Consider the following 16829-nt stretch of genomic DNA (forward strand, 5'->3'; position numbering starts at 1 on the left):
TCATGGTGCAGCGGAAACAAACCCAACTAGGAACCATGAGGTTGCGGGTTTGATCTCTGGCCTTACTCGGTGGGTTAAGGATCTGGTGTTGCCGTGGGCTATGATGTATGTTGCAGACGTGGCTTGGATCCTTCGTTGCTGTGGCTGTGGCATAGGCTAGCAGCTGTAGCTCCAATTCAATCCCCTAGCCTGGGAACCTCCATGTGCTGCAGGTATGACGCTAAAAAAGCAAAAAAAAAAAAAAACTTTATGAAATATTACTTGTAAAATGCCTAGTGCAATTGTCTGGCATTAGCAGTGCTCAATAAGTGGTAGGAAAAGTGAAGCACTTTACACAGTGACTGGCACAGTCATAGATTCTGCCCCACTTCGTTTCCCAGAGTGCTGAGTGACAGATAGCCAAGATGTGATTGAAAAGAGTTCAGGTACATGCCCAGAAAACCACAGTATACAAGAGCCTGAGGAGAGCTATTGGATATGAAGATGGCTTAGTCTGGCAACCTCATGCCAAAGGCAACTTTGGCCCCAGACCTCAGAACTGAGACAGGTTCTGTCCTGGATGGAAGCTTTTACCATCCCAGAATGCAATCAGAAGGAAGCCAGATGCTCCTTTGGAGGAACTGGTCAACCTGGCAAGAGATGGCATGGGTACACCCTGATGCACACATTTCCATTAAAGTGAGAGGGGACGAAGCACTCAAGAGTGATCACCAATACCACTTGAGCACACTTAGCAGCAGCTAACCCATTCAGCCCATTCAGAAAGTCCAGAATTCTGCAAGGTACATAGAAATGCGGTGACTTGGAATGATTCACCAGCCAACTCTTCTCCTGTCTCAGTCTGAGGCTTCTTTGAGCCCTTAGATTCAATAATAAAGAGGCCACTGTTTTCATCCCAAGTCCTTTATGCAGACTGTTCCTGACTCAGTGGGTTGCAGGTTGTCTGCAGAGAAAAAAGACAGCCACTTTTATTGACCTTCTTTGTAGGCCTTAGCTTTTGCCCAACCTTCTTTGATGACAAGCTTTTCTCCCTTCAGTCCTGCATATTCATCTCAAGTTAGAGAGAAGAGATTTTTATATCAAGGCAAAAGGTACCTGGCGAGAGGTGAGAGGGTGAAGTAAGGATGAGGACCAGGGAGGATGTCTTTTAACAAAAGGTGATTCTTACCAGGCCCTTAAGAGTTCTACAATGAGAGGAAAATTGTGTATGTCTCTTCAGACAGGCTTAGCAGGACAACCTAGAGACCAGCAAAGGGAGCTCAGAGCCAAGCTAAATATGCCAAAATTTAACAATCCAAAAAAAAGAAAAAAGTAGTGTGAACTTGAGGTTCATGAAGATGTATCAAAGCCTGGGTTGAAAATAACTTATTGATTAGCTAATATAAGCACATGATTTGAAATTCTGAAGAGTGAAAAGTAAGTCTCCCTCTTTTACTCTTGTATCCTAACCAAGCAGATCCTCACCCTAGAAGTAAGCATTGTTGACAATTTTTTGTATATTCTTTGTGAGATAATCTATGTACCTATAAGCATATATTTATACATATCAAATCTTCCATATCCCATAAATGGTAGTATACTGTACACACTGTTCTGACTTGCTTTTCTCTACTTAACAATATGTCTTGGAAACTATTCAATAGGTCTATTTACCATTAAACATGTTTATACTAATGAAACATATATGCTTTAAAAAGTTATCATTTGACCTCCAACTCTAAAATGTTTGGAAATCAGTGTGTTTGCTTTCTTTTCCCTCTAGAACCTTGGCAAATATACTATTATATTTTTATATAATAATAAAATATTATTATTTCTACATTGAAATCATGCAGGGACAATTGCCTTCTGTATTACAACCATAATTTCCACAAATGCTTTAATTCTTAGTCCTACAGGTGTATGGATTTGATGCTCACCACCATTCTTTTTACCAAGCTTTCTGCATTTATGTCTTGGTTGCCAAAATTTGTCTTTTGTAGTCTCAAATATGGTCACCATTGTCGTTGGTCTTACATGTTTGAAAATGTTTGTCTTCTCTTTTTGTATTCAACATAGTTTGCTGGGTATAAAATTCTTGGATTCCTCATATTTTCTTTCCATGATTTGAAAAAGTACTGACTATTCCTGTGGAGAAGTGAAATGTTAATTAGCCTGATTTTTTCCCCTGTGTAAGCAACTTTTCCTCTTGGTTAGAATGTTCACAGTATTCTTTATTTTGAAGTCTAGTTATTTTACTATGATTTGATGCTTAATGTATCAATGTTTCTTGGGACATGATATATCCTTTCATCTATGGAAATATTCTTGAATGATATCTATGAGTATTTTCTTCTGTTTGCTTGGTTCTTTTCAATAGGGATAATATTTGTGGATCTTTTTTGACTGACATCTCTATTATTTTCACATAATTGTCTCCATTTCCAATACATTTTGCTTGCTTTTCAGTTCTTTCCTTTGTGTCCTTCTTGTATTTTTATTAGCATTTATTCCTTTTTGTGCTTATTCCAATGTGGGTTTTCTCTTTTTGTCCATCCTGACTCTTGAGGACAGTCTGGTGGCTAAAAGTAAGAGTTTTGAAGTCAGAACTTGATTGCCTAACCAGAATGTAACTCTGCTTCAGTTACTTGACTTCTGGTTACCTCATATTTAAATTAAGAAAAATAAGACCATCTACATTTATAGGGCTGTTGTGAGAATTGACGAGTTAATACTTAAAAAGACTGAACCACAATAGGCACATATTAAGGTCTGTGTGTAAATTAGCAAAAGGAGATGATGGTGGTAGTGGTGATAACAATAACAAGCCAATAATGGTTATAATAGCTGTTTCCTAAGCTCTTATGTCTCTGCTTTGAGCTCTTAAATCAACCTGTAACATTTTTTGAACTCACAGTGATGTCATAATTTTCATCTATTTGATGGCCACATATTTCTTGTACCTTTTTTTTACCGTTTGTTTTTCTTGTTCCTTTCCTCATGTTTTTCTTGTGACATGTTTGTATAGGTCCTGAACCCATTCTTTATTCCTTATCTTTCAATGAGGCTTGTTCTTCTTGTACCCCCTCTTCAAAGGAGATTCCCATGGGCAGGCCACTCTGGGCTTCAGACCAGCAGAAATAGACTGCTTGATCACAGGGTTGTGTGAGTAAGAAATCAACAGTTTACAAGGCTGTGTACCATTTGGAGTCTCTCTTCTATGTCCTCTGCAATAAATTGCTTCCTTCAAAGATGATTTTTGTGTACGCCTCACTTGGTTTCACACCTCTACTACTTGCTGGTATCAACAGGTGTCAGAGAAGCCCCACACCCAAGTGCCTCTGATCTAAACGAGGGATGGGTGGTGGAGACCCAAAAGTGTGTGAGAGGATTCTGCTCCTCCAGGCCAGTGCAGATGGACACTTCCTCTCTCAGGTCTTCCTGTGATACTGAGGAGTTTTGTGCCATTTGCAGCCCTTCCTTATATATTATTTTCAGGGAGTGACTATCGTGGCTTTGCAGTAACGAACCTGAGTAGTATCCATGAGGATGCAGGTTCAATCACTGACCTTGCTCAATGGGTTAAGGATCTGACTTTGCCGTGAGCTATGGTGTAGTTCACAGATGCAGCTCACATCCTGCGTTGCTGTGGCTGTGGTGTAGGCGAGCAGCTGCAACTCTGACTCGACCCCTAGCCTGGTAAATGCCATATGCCATGGGTGTGGCTCTAAGAAGACAAAAAATAAAAATAAAAGTATATTATTGTCAGGGTCACAGGATACCTCACAGTGGCATCCCAGGTGGAATATGAGTTTCTGTTTCTTGATTTTCTTCTGTTTGCAGTGGGGCTGTGGCTTTCCTGGCTTGTCAGAGGGCAGAGCCCTAGCCATACCTTTCTCTCCAGCAGCATTCATGAGTGGTTCAGACCCCACAACACAGCCACAGAGAGGGAGAAAAGCCCTGAGGACTCAATAAGCCAGGGAAAGACTTCGTCCTATGGACATATCTGCCTTCCCTGGATGGCAAAGCCTACCTCAACTTGGCGCTACATGGTCTCAGAGGTCTGAGTCTTGTTCACAGCGAAACAAAGCACTTTACCACATCATAGAGTCTCCATGTTAGGCCTGTCTGTATACCTCACAACCATCACAACCTTTGTCACGGCTTTAACTGGAAACGCAAGATAAGATTTGTTGTAAAAAGGTTATATGCTCCCAGTGACCAGCAGGCATCAAGACCTTCTCCCCCTGTGGTTACCAAAACCACAAGCACCAACTGGGGGGTAACAGTCAGATATGTTTAAATGTCTCCCTAAGTTTAAAAAAAAGAAAAAGCTGAGAAGCTGAGCTTGTCTGGTTTCCTCTTTACTGCACTTGAGCAGGGTCAGCCAGGGACTCCTGAGTCAGCAATGCAGAACATCATTTGTGACCTGCTGTGAGAACAATTTGTTGGAAATACCTTGCAAATACAGGAAGCCACTTTCTCCGCGGAAGTTCTTGTGCACAGCAAGACCAAGTCCCACCAGGAAGGCCTCAGAGGGAACAAACCGCTGCCTCAAAGACATGGCCTTTATAAAGCATGTGGTGGAACTTCTGGGCTGTTAGACCTGTGACTCAAAAAAGAGGCCCTTGTGAAGGTCATCAATATAAAGAGAAATGCCCTGCCTCCACTTCATTTCCACCTAAACCACTGGCAGTATGGTCATGAGGACCTGAGAGACCTGAGGAGCAAGCAGACCTGGAGCATGGATGCTCCATTTAAAGCAGTGTTTTTGCTCAGCTTCGTCAGCTCTGAGTCCTCCAAATCTCCCATTGTGACAGTGATTAAAATTGATTTGGGGAATTTCATCCACAGATTAAATTTGCTGCTTCCCGATGTGGAAGCTCAGTAGCTTTGTCCCGCAACCAGGGAGGTGATCTATGGGTTTGAGGTATGACATGTTAAAGATGGAAAACATTTAATCATCTGGCAAAACTGAATGGTTTAAAAGTGGACATGGCTGCTCTTTCAGCTCTGGCAGCCAGGGTTGACAGAGCCCACTGCAAGTGTTTGGGCCACTTGGTGTGATTTTAGGGAAGGCTCTTGTCTTCCAAGTTTATGGCCTAATTTTCTTCAGGCTCACTTCTTGTTGTTGTGTTTAAGTGCTGTGTATATGGGCTAATGTATTGATTGCCATAGGAAGCTATCCCTGTCTAACTTTGTTCCAAGAGATCTCTTTTGTTGAATGTTTTCTGTCTCTACTGGTTTTCACCTGGAGAGATCCCACCCAACATAAGCCCATAGGTATTCTCGAGTTGTTCTACGTCAAATTTATGTTTGGCAGCACTTCCCTGACCCTGACAACAAATGCTGTTTCTCTGGTAACACACAGAAATCACAGAGAGAGGAGTGGTCCTGCCTAGAGTTCCAAGTAGAGGAAGCAGGGTTCCAATGTGTGAGGCAGGGCCAGCTTGGCCAGCAGCCCATCCTCCAAGCCTACTCTTTCTAATCCATCTTATTTCATAATTGACCTTTCTGTAGACCTGGAAATGTAGGATGTAAGGGCAAAATAAAAATGATCTTTAAAACAGGCTTCTTGGAGTTCCTGTCATGGTTCAGTGGTTAAGGAACCCGACTATATCCATGAGGAGACAGGTTCGACCCCTGGCCTTGCTCAGTGGGTTAAGGATCTGGTGTTGCTGTGAGCTGTGGTGTTGGTCACAGAGGTGGATTAGATCCAGTGTTGCTATGGCTGTGGTGTAGGCTGGCAGCTACAGCTCTGATTCGATCCCTAGCCTGGGAACCTTCACATGCTCCAGGTGCGGACCTAAAAAGACAAACAAACAAACAAACAAACAAAACTAGGCTTCCTTATTTAGATTTCTGTGTCCCCTGCCAAGAGGAAGAATCACTGGGTTTCAGCTGGGGCCCAGGAATTTGCATGTCGGACAGCCCCTCAAGTAGTTCTAAGATAGGTGGCCCATTGACCATGCTCTGATAAACACTGCTGTATTTGATGATTCACTGATTGAAGAGAAAAAAGTGTATCTTGTCACAGTGAAAAAAAATTAATGGGCTTGCCCTCCCCTTCTACTCTCTGCTCCTAACCACTCACTGGGGATAGGATAGCAGGATGAGGATTAGTGAAGTTGGACCCAGAGATAGAAAATGTGGATATGCTCTGGGCTGCCTCCCTCTGGACTATCAGGTTTTCAAACCCTGCATGCAAAATTGTGTTTCCTTAGTTTAAGTGAAGAGAAAATTGATCATGTCATGTTATTCTATTGAGTGAAAATTCAAGATAGTTTTGAAGAGCACCACCCACCTTGCTTAAACCATTTTGAACTTCACTGTGGCATTTTTTTCTTGGGGATCAGAACTATGTCTTATATTTCTTTGGGTCCTCCCTACATTGTAAGAATGCAGTGCATGCTCAATAAACACAATAATTAATTTTATCAAATGCAATAGTAATAAAAGCAATAATTAACTGCTCAATGGCTTTTGAGCATCACTTTGGAGCCAGTTGGCTCAGTTTGAATCTGCCACTCACTAGCTGCGTGACATTGGATGATGACCTTTCTGTGACTCAGTTTCTTCATAGGAATGATAATAATACTAATACATGCCTCATGGGATTGTTGTGAGGAATAAAGCAGTTTATGTAAAGTATATAGAACAGTGCCTGATAATAGCAAATACTAAATGTGCTTGCATAATCATTTTTTAAGTCATTCTTATCTCTTATGAGCTCAGCAATACATATTAAACGTCTGTTGTATTTTAGTAAGCATTCTACTTGTTTAAGCGGAGGGCTTTTTAAAATTACTCGTGTCTGTGTTACCAGAAGCCAAAGTCTGCTGATTGAACACCATACAATTTTTACTTCTGTCCCCTTTTTTTCTGTAATACTTCAGTAATGTAATAAGGAGCCATTGAACTATAATTTCACTTTTTTAGATGTTTCTTTTTCTTGAATTTAGATATTGTTCAGTTTGCCTGAAAAATACCTTAAGCATTGTAAATTTTTTTCTACTGTATAAGTTTTGTTATTTATATTTTCCAACAAAGTTGCTGATTCCTAGAAGGAGGGTGACAGTAAGAGTTAATCTAGTTTAAAAAATTTTTAATGCTAATTTCCAAATTTTCATACTAAGTTTTGTACTTGCTTTAATGCATTTAGGCTCAGAAACCACCTACAAATAAAATATGGTATCTGATTAATCCAATTATTTTTTCTTATCCTATGGGATGAAGTAAGTGCATAAAATAAAAATACTCTAAAGGAGAGCAAACTTCTCTCCTCCTTGGGTGAAGCCAAAAATATTATAAAAGTGGGCAGTGTTCTTCATGCCTCTCCTAAATTACTATTTTAAAGATTAAGAGTAACAATATACATTTAAAAGTTATCATATTAATTAGCATGAACAAGTGGCCATAAAATTTTCTATAGCATTTTGCAAGTATAATGTGTTCAGTGACCTTATGAGTATTTTTTAAAATTTTTCTATCATAATTTTTAATCCAATGGACTAATGGCTTATTTAACCCTTCTGCATTGATATTAAAATTTATCTGTTATCAGTGTCTTTTCTAGATATCTAATGTCCCTCTTTCTCTTTGTTTTTATCAGTGGTGCTTTTATTTCACTTTTTTACCAGTGGCAGTGTGTACTAGTATATCCTAATTGGCAAATTCTTTAAAATTGAAGTATAGTTGATTTACAATGTTGTGTTATTTTCATGTATAGAGCAAAGTGATTCAGTTATACATACGTGTGTGTGTATAAATATATATTTTAACATCCTCTTCCACTATACATCATTATTAGATACTGAAATATTGAGTATAATTCCCTGTGGTATACAGTAGGTCTTTGTTGGTTATCAATTTTACATGCAGTAGTGTAAATATGTTCATCTCAAACTCCTAATTTATCCCTCCCACCTCCTTGCCCCTTTGGTAACCACAAATTTGTTTTCTATGTTGGTGAGCCAATTTCTGTTTTGTAAATAAGTTCATTTGTATCATTTTTTTTAGATCACACGTATAAGCGATATCACATGATATTTGTCTTTCTCATTCTGACTTACTTCACTTAGTATGATAATCTCTAGGTCCATCCATGTTGCTGCAAATGGCATTATTTCATTCTTTTTATGGCAGAGTAATATTCCATTGTGTGAATATATTTTACATATACATACACACACACACACACACGCACACACACCCCACATCTTTATCAATTTATCCATTCATCTGTCGATGGGCATTTAAGTTGTTTCTGTCTTGGCTATTATAAATAGAGCTGCTTCGAATATTGAGGTGTATGTATGTTTTTGATTAGAGTTTTTGTCTTTTCTGGATATGTGCTCAGGAGTGGAATTGCTGGATCATATGGTAACTCTATTTTTTTTAAAGGAACCTATATATTGTTCTCCATAGAGGCTGCACCAGTTTACATTCCCATTGGCAGTATAGGAGGGATCTCTTTTCTCCACATCCTCTCCAGCATTTATTATTTGTAGATTTTTTTATGATGGCCATTCTGACCAATGTGATGTGATACCTTGTTTTTATTTGCATTTCTCTAATAATTAGCAATGTTGAACATCTTCTCATGTGCCTTGGTCCATCTGTGTGTCTTCTTTGAATAAATAGATCTTTGGCCCATTTTTTGATTGAGTTTTTTGTTTTGATACTGAGCTGTATGACCTGTTAATATAATTTTGAAGATTAATCCCTTGTCAGTCACTTCATTTGCAAATATTTTCTCCCATTTTATAGATTGTTTTGTTTATGGTTTCCTCTGCTGTGCAAAATATTTTGTTCAACTAAGTACCACTTGATAATTTTGTTTATGTTTTTACTTCTCTAGGATACGGATCCTAAAAGACTTGCTGCGATTTATGTCAAAGGGTGTTTTGCCTAGGTTTTCCTCTAGGAGTTTTATAGTATGCAGTATTACATTTAGGTCTTTAATCCATTTCGAACTTATTTTTGTGTGTGGTGTTAGAGAATGTTCTAGTTTTATTCTTTTACATGTAGCTGTCCAGTTTTCCCAGCACCACTTACTGAAGAGACTGTCTTTTCTCCACTGTATATTCTTACTTCCTTTGTAATAGATTAATTGACCATAGGTGCATGGATTTATTTCTGGGCTTTCTATCCTTTTCCATTAATCTCTATGCCTGTTTTTGTGCCAGCACCATATCATTTTAATGACTATAGCTTTGTAGTCTGCCGTAAGAGAGTCCGATTCCTCCAGCTCTGTTTTTCTTTCTCAAGATTATTTTAGCTATTCAAGGTCTTTTGAGTTTCCATACAAATTTTTAAATTTTTTTGTTATTCTGTGAAAAAAGGCATTGGTAATTGGATAGAAATTGCATCGAATCTGTAGATTGCCTTGGATAATATTGCATTTTGACAACATTGATTCTTCCAATCCAAGAACACAACACAGTGTATCTTTCTATCTGATTTCTTTCATCATCATCTTATAGTACCTTGCCTTCTGAGGTGGGTTTGTTCATAGGTATTTTAGTGTTTTTGATGCAATGGTAAATAGAGTTGTTTCCTTGATTTCTCTTTCTGATAGTTGATTATTAGTGTATAGAAATGCAACCGACCTATGTGTGTATTACTTTTGTGTCCTGAAACCTTACCAAATTTCACTGATGAGCTCTAGTAGTTTTCCAGAGTGTTTTTAGAATTTTCTCTGTATAGTATCATGTCATCTAAAAACACTGACAGCTTTATGTCTTCTTTTCCAATGTGGATCACTTTTATTTCTTTTCTTCTCTGATTGCTCTGGCTAGGACTTCCAAAAATATGTTGAAAAGAAGTGGCAAGAGTGGGCATCTTTGTCTTGTCCCCAACCTTAGAGGAAATGCTTTCACCTTTTCATCATTGAGTAGGATGTTGGCTATGGGTTTGTCACACATGGCCTTTATTATGTTGAGGTAGGTTCCCTCTATGCCCACTTTCTGAAGCATTTTTATGATAAATGGGTGTTGAATTTTATCAAAAGCCTTTTCTTGGAGTTCCCATGTGGCTCAGTGGGTTAAAAACCCAACATAGTGTCCATGAGGATGCAGGCTCAATCCCTGACCTCGCTCAGTGGGTTAAGGATCTGGCATTGTCGCAAGCTGTGGCATAGGTTGCAGATGAGGCTCAGATCCAGTGTGGCTGTGGCTGTGGCTGTGGCTGTGGCACAGGCCAGAAACTGCAGCTCTAATTCAAGCTCTGGCTCCATATGCTGCAGGTTCAGCCCTAAAGGGGGGGGGGGGAGTCTTTTCTTCATCTATTGAGATGATTTATGTTTTTTATTCTTCAACTTGTTAATGTGGTATACTACACTGATTTGTTGAAAAATCCTTGGATCTCTGGAATAAGTCTCACTTGATCATTTTAGTGTATTGTTGGATTTGGTTTGCTAATATTTTGTTTAGTATCATCAGTGTTATTGGCCTGTAATTTTCTTCTTTTGTGGTATCTTTGTCAGGTTTTGGTATCAGGGTGATGGTGACCTCATAGAATGAGTCCAGAAATGTTCCTTCCTCTGCAATTTTTTGGAACAGTTTCAGCATAATAGGTGTTAACTCTTTTCTAAATATTTGATAGCATTCATTTGTGAAGTCATCTGGTCCTGGGCTTCTGTTGGTTGGGAATTTTTAAGTTACTGATTCAATTTCAATACTTGTAATTGGACTATTCATAGTTTCTATTTCTTCCTACTTTAACCTTGGAAGATTTTACCTTTCTAAGAATTTGTCCATTTCTTCTAGGTTGTCCATTTTATTGGCACATAGTTTTTTGTAATAGTTTCTTATGGTCCTTTGTATTTCTGTGGAGTTGATTGTAACTTCTCCTTTTTCATTTCTAGTTTCTGTTTCTGTGTTTGTTTTGTCTTTTTAGGGTCACTCCCACCGTATATGGAAGTTCCCAGGCTAGAAGTCAAATGAGAGCTGTAGCCGCCACAGCCACAGCAATGTGGGATCTGAGCTGCATCGATGACCTACACCACAGCTCATGGCAACACCAGGTCCCCAACTCACTGAGCAAAGCCAGGGATTGAAACCACATCCTCATGGATACTAGTCAGGTTCATTACTACTGAGCCATAATGGAAACTCCCTCATTTCTAGTTTTTATTGATTTGGGCCCTCTCCCTTTGTTTCTTAATGAGTCTGGTTAAAGTTTTATTAATTTTATCTTTTCAAAGAACCAATTTTTAATTTCACTGATATTTTCTATCTCTGTTTTAGTCTCTTTCATTTATTTCTTCTCTGATATTTCTGACTTCTTTCCTTCTGCTAACTTAGGGTTTTGTTTGTTCCTTCTCTAGTTGCTGTAGGTATAAGGATATAGGTTGTTTGAGACTTTTTTGTTTGTTTGTTTCCTGAGATAAGCTTGTATCACTATAAACTTCCCTCTTAGAACTGCTTTTGCTACATCCCATAGGTTTTGGATCAGCATCATATTTTCATTTTTATTTGTCTCTAGTTACTTTTTAATTTCCTTTTTGATTTATTTAGTGATACATTGGTTATTTAGTAGCATATTGTTTACCTTCCACTTGTTTATGGTTTGGGGAGGTTTTTTCCCTTGTAGTTGATTTCTAATCTCATAGTGTTGTGGTCAGAAAGGGTACTTGATATGATAAAAGTTTTTAAAAATTTAGCAAGGTTTGTTTTGTGCCCCAGCATGTGATCTATCCTGGAGAATACTTCACATATACTTGGAAAGATTGTGTTTTCAGTTCCTTTCGGATGGGATGCTCTATAGATATCAATTAAGTCCAGCTGGTCTAATGTGTCATTTAAGCCCTATGTTTCCTTATTGATTTTCTGTCTGGATGATCTGTCCATTGACGTAAGTGGGTTGTTAAAGTCCCCTACTATTATTTTGCTATTATCAATTTCTCCTTTTATGGCTGTTAGCATTTGTCTTGTATAGTCAGGTGCTCCTATGTTGGGTTCACATTGATTTATAATTTTTATGTCCTCTTCTTAGATCTCTTGATCATTATGTAGTGTCCTTCATTGTCTCCTGTAGCAGTCTTTAAAGTCTATTTTTTCTGATATAAGTATTGATACCCTGGCTTCCTTTTGATTTTCATTTGTGCGGAATACCTTTTTCTATCCCCTCACCTTCTGTCTGTATTTGTCTCTAGATCCGAAATGTCTCTTGTAGGCAGCACATATGAGTCTTTTGTTTGTATCCATTCAGCCAGTTTACATCTTTTCTTTATAGCTGTACCTGTAGCATGTGGAAATTTCTGGGTCAGGGATTGAACCTGTGCCACAGCAGCAACAAAAGCTACTGCAGGGACAATACCAGATCCTTAACCCAATGCACCACAAAGGAACCCCCAGTCTATGTCTTTTGGTTGGAGCACTTAGTCTATTTATACTTAAAGTAGTTATCAATGTGTATGTTCTTATTCCATTTTGTTAATTATTTTGGATTTTTTTTGTAAGTCTTTTTTTCTCTCTTTTTTTCTTTTGTTCTCTTGTGATTATTAAGTAGCTTTAGTGTTATGTTTGGATTCCTTTTCTTTTTTTTTTTTTTGTATGTATATCTATTATAGATTTTTGGTTTGCAGTTACCATGAGATTTTTGTATATTAGTCATGTATATCTGATTGTTTTGTATATAAGTTTTGTATAAGAGACTGTTCTAAGTTGCTGATCTCTTAATTTCAAATTCATTTAAAAAAAAAAAAACTCTGCATTTGTACTCTCTTCCTCTCATGATTACTGTTTTTTCATGTTTTACATGAATTGTTCTGTGTATCCCTTAAATCCTTGTTGTGGATACAGACGCTTTTACTGCTTTTGTCTTTTACTTACTAGTTTGTGTGTGGTTGATTTCTACCTTTACTGTATGTTTGCCTTTACCAGTGAGCTTTTTCATTCTATTATCTTTTTCTTTCTAGTAGTGGCTTTTTTTTGCCTAGAGAAGTTCCTTTAACTTTTGTTGTAAGGCTGGTTTGGTGTACTGAATTCTTTTAGCTTTAGCTTGTATCCATCAAATACGAGTGAGAGACTTGCTGGGTGGAGTATTCTTATTTGTATGTTTTTCCCTTTCATCGCTTTAAATATATTGTGCCACTCCCTTCTGGCTTGCAGTTCTGCTAAAAAATCAGTTGATAGCCTTATGGGAATTCCTTTGTATGTTATTATTTTTGCTTTATCCTTGCTGCTCTTAATATTTTATCTTTAATTTTTGTCATTTTGATTACAGTGTATCTTGATGTGTTCCTCTTTGGGTTTATCCTCTGTAGGACTCTCTGTGCTTCCTGGACTTGGGTGACTATTTCCTTTCCCATGTTATGGAAATTTTCAACTATTGTCTCTTCAAATATTTTCTCAGGCCCTCTCTCTCTCTTCTCCCTCTGGGACCCCTATAGTACAAATATTAGTATGCTTAATGTTGTCCCAGAGGTCTCTTAAACTGTCCTAATTTCTTTTCATTCTCTTTTTGTTTAGTAGGAGTGATTTTCACTACCTTGTCTTCTAGCTCACTGATCTGTATCTTCTGTATCATTTTCTTTAATATTGATTCCTTCTAGTAAATTTTTCATTTCAGTTACTGTAATCTTCTCTCTGTTTGGTTTTTCTTTATGCTTACTAATCCTTTGTTTAAAATTTCTAACTTCTTGCTTCTTCTAACTTTCTGAGTTCCTTGATTGTCTTTACAGTCATTCCTCTGAACACTTTCTTGGGTAGATTTTCTAACTCCACTTCAATTAATTCCTCTGGGGTTTTATCTTGTTCCTTCAATGGAACATACTCACCTCCCACCTCATTTTGTCTAAATTTCTATTTATATTTTTATGCATGTGGTTGGTTATTTACATTTCTTGAATTTGGAGAAGTGATCCTCTGAGGAGATGTCCTATGTGTCCCAGTGGTGTATTCTCATCTCATTACCCAAGCTTTATGCTCTAGGGGTTCCCCCTAAGAGGGTTGCATGTGTTCTTCTATTGTGATAGGCTAACTATGTGGGTGGTCTTGTAGGCTTGGTTGACCCCTAGTCTGGTTGATTGCCAGGCCCTGCCTTGCAAGGCAACTGCAGGCTGCTGTTTAGTGGGGCCTGGATGTGGACTCTGGGATAGTGCTGGCTCACTAGTAAGTGGAAACAGCATACCCCAAACTCTGGGGCCATTACCAACCCACTAGCAGGTGAAGCCAGAACCTAGAGTTAGTGCTAAATGACTTGCTGGCAGAGCTAGCCCCTGGGCTGCAGGGACCAGGGATCCCAGATCTCATTTCAGATTATTAGTGGGGATGTGTTGGTTCCTGATACAGTTGGGTGTAGGGCCCATGGTGTCCCAAAGGTTGTGTGGGCCTGTTGGTGGGCAGGGTCAAAGTCTAACTGGTTCCAGAATAAAGTCTGGCCTGCTGCAGACTTGGTTTGTAGGCTGCATGATCATAATTTTCTTGCTTCTGGTATCTGTCCCCTGGTGGGTAAGACTGGTCTAGATGCTTGGTCTGGCTTCCTGGCAAGAGAGTCTAGTGTCTGCCCACTGGTGGGTGGAGCTGGGTCTTGGCCCTTTGGTGGGTAGGACCATGTCTAGAGCCACATCTGGAGGTGGCTGTGGGCTCAGGAAGCCTTTAGGCAGCTTGTCTGATGATGGGAAGGTCTGTGTCCCCACCTTGTTAGTTGTTTGGCATTAGAAGTCCCAGCATGGGCACCTATTGGGTAGGGCCAGTTCTTGGTCTAATGAGCCAAGATGGCACCTGGCACCAGCTGGGTTCATATTGATGAATGTTCCCAATATGTCTAAAGCCATTGTCTTTTTCCTCAGTGTGAGCTGCAGCTACCCCTCATCTCTCTAAACTTTCCAAGATACAGTAGGTCTGGCCCAGGATCCTATCAAATTTGGGTCCCAGTGCACATGAGATTTTGTGTGCACTCTTTAAGAGTAAAGTCTATTTCCCCCAGTCCTCTGGAGTTTCTATGATTAAGCCCCACTGGCTTTCAAAGCCAAATACTCTGGGGGTATCTCTTCCCCATGCTGTATCCCTGGTCGGGGAGACTGACATGGGGCTCAGAACTCTCAGTCCTGCGGGAGAACTTCTGCAATGTAATTATTCTCCAGTTTGTAGGTCTCCCACCTGGGGAGTATGGGTTTTGATAATGTTGCAACTGGGCGCCTCCTACCCATCTTGTTGTGGTTCCTTCCCTATGTCTTTAGTTGTAGTAAATCTCCTCTGGTTGCAATCATTATTGTGATTGCTATGGTGATAATAACCAAAACTATATGATGGAACAAAAGGATGCTTGCACTGGTTCCTGACATTGTTTTGGTATCTGTAAATATGCACATTGTACCATTCTAAAATTGAAGCAATGTTTAAATAGTTCTAAAGTATATTTCATCTTTTCTACATTCTGTATTACTTAAAGGATTGTATTTACAAGGTAGCAGCCCATTTCAAAACCACCATGGAGGAAAAGCAAAATTCCTTGCATATAGTTCTGTTAGAAGTTTCCATATTCTTTAAGTTGGGGTTTATCACTAGATCTGAAGGTTTGTCCTAATTGTTAACACACAGAGCAAAATTTGGCAATTTGTTTTGAGAAGCAATTTTTTTGTTTTCATATTTCTCCCTATCTAAAGTAGGAAGCTGTTTTCAGTTTGGCTCAGATGCAAAGAGAAGAAAGAGGCTTTCTTCCTTTTTGATTTTAGAACGGGGTTACCTGTGCAGGAGTGATTATATCACAAGACTTATGAACACAAATTGTCAAACATGCCTCACGTTTTACAGTAGGTATGGTCATTTAGGAAGTAACATTTTTCACTACTCTTTCAACTTTTCTGTATGATTGAAAATTTCAGAAAAATAAATTGGGAAAAGAGTTCCCATCATGGCTCAGTGGTTAACAAACCCGACTAGTATCCAAGAGGATGCAGGTTTGATCCCTGACCTTACTCAGTGGGTTAAGGATCTGGCATTGCTGTGAGCTGTGATGTAGGTTGCAGACACAACTCTGATCCCATGTTGCTGTGGCTATGGTGTAGGCTGATAGCCATAGCCCCAATTTGTCCCTAGCTTGGGAACCTCCATATGCCATGGGTGCAGCCCTAAAAAGACAAAAGACACCCCCCCCCCAAAAAAAAAGAAAAGAAAGAAAAGTTGGGAAAAGAAAAACAAACAAAAAAATAAATAAATAAAAATTGGGAGGAATAAGTTCCTTATCTGACTTTCAAGCAACTCTATTCTCCCAAATGTTGAAAGTTTTACATTATTGTCAAAGATAGCACAGGGCAGGAGAAAGTCAAAATATTCATAAGGCAGTTATATTTATAAGGCTGCCTGTCAGTGGGCTATTACATTTCCTGACATAGAAGACACCAAAAATAATGTTTGGAAAGTTGAAAAGAAATCTCTTTTCTCTGGAATCCCTCACTTCAATAAATAGGAGCCCCCATTTGGCCATGTCTGTGACCTCTGACCTTTCCTATTATGTTAGGGGCCATGTTATAAGGGAGTTCTTCTTGGGATTTTCCAAACTGGAACTAAGAGAAGACAGTCCTTCTCTTGTGGACAGCTGTGACATGAGAGGACCAGAAGCTTGTTTTCTCTCTGTGGTGAAAGTATTTTAAGAGCATAGAGCCAATACATAGGGAACAAAAATAAGAAGCACCCAGAGGACTGAGTACTAGAAAAAGCCACCAATTAGAGGCCAGGGAGATGAGAAAGGACTGGCAAAATATATGTTACAGTCATAATTCAATCAGGGAGATGAACATTTTTATAGGATCCTCTATTTTGGATCAAATTATCTTCATTTACTCCCTGATCTTTCTACTGAACTTACTCCTACTTGAAAGCTCCATTTGGGTGTCTTAGAGG

Source organism: Phacochoerus africanus, chromosome 1 (genome assembly GCF_016906955.1).
Source record: "Phacochoerus africanus isolate WHEZ1 chromosome 1, ROS_Pafr_v1, whole genome shotgun sequence".
NCBI lineage: Eukaryota > Metazoa > Chordata > Mammalia > Artiodactyla > Suidae > Phacochoerus > Phacochoerus africanus.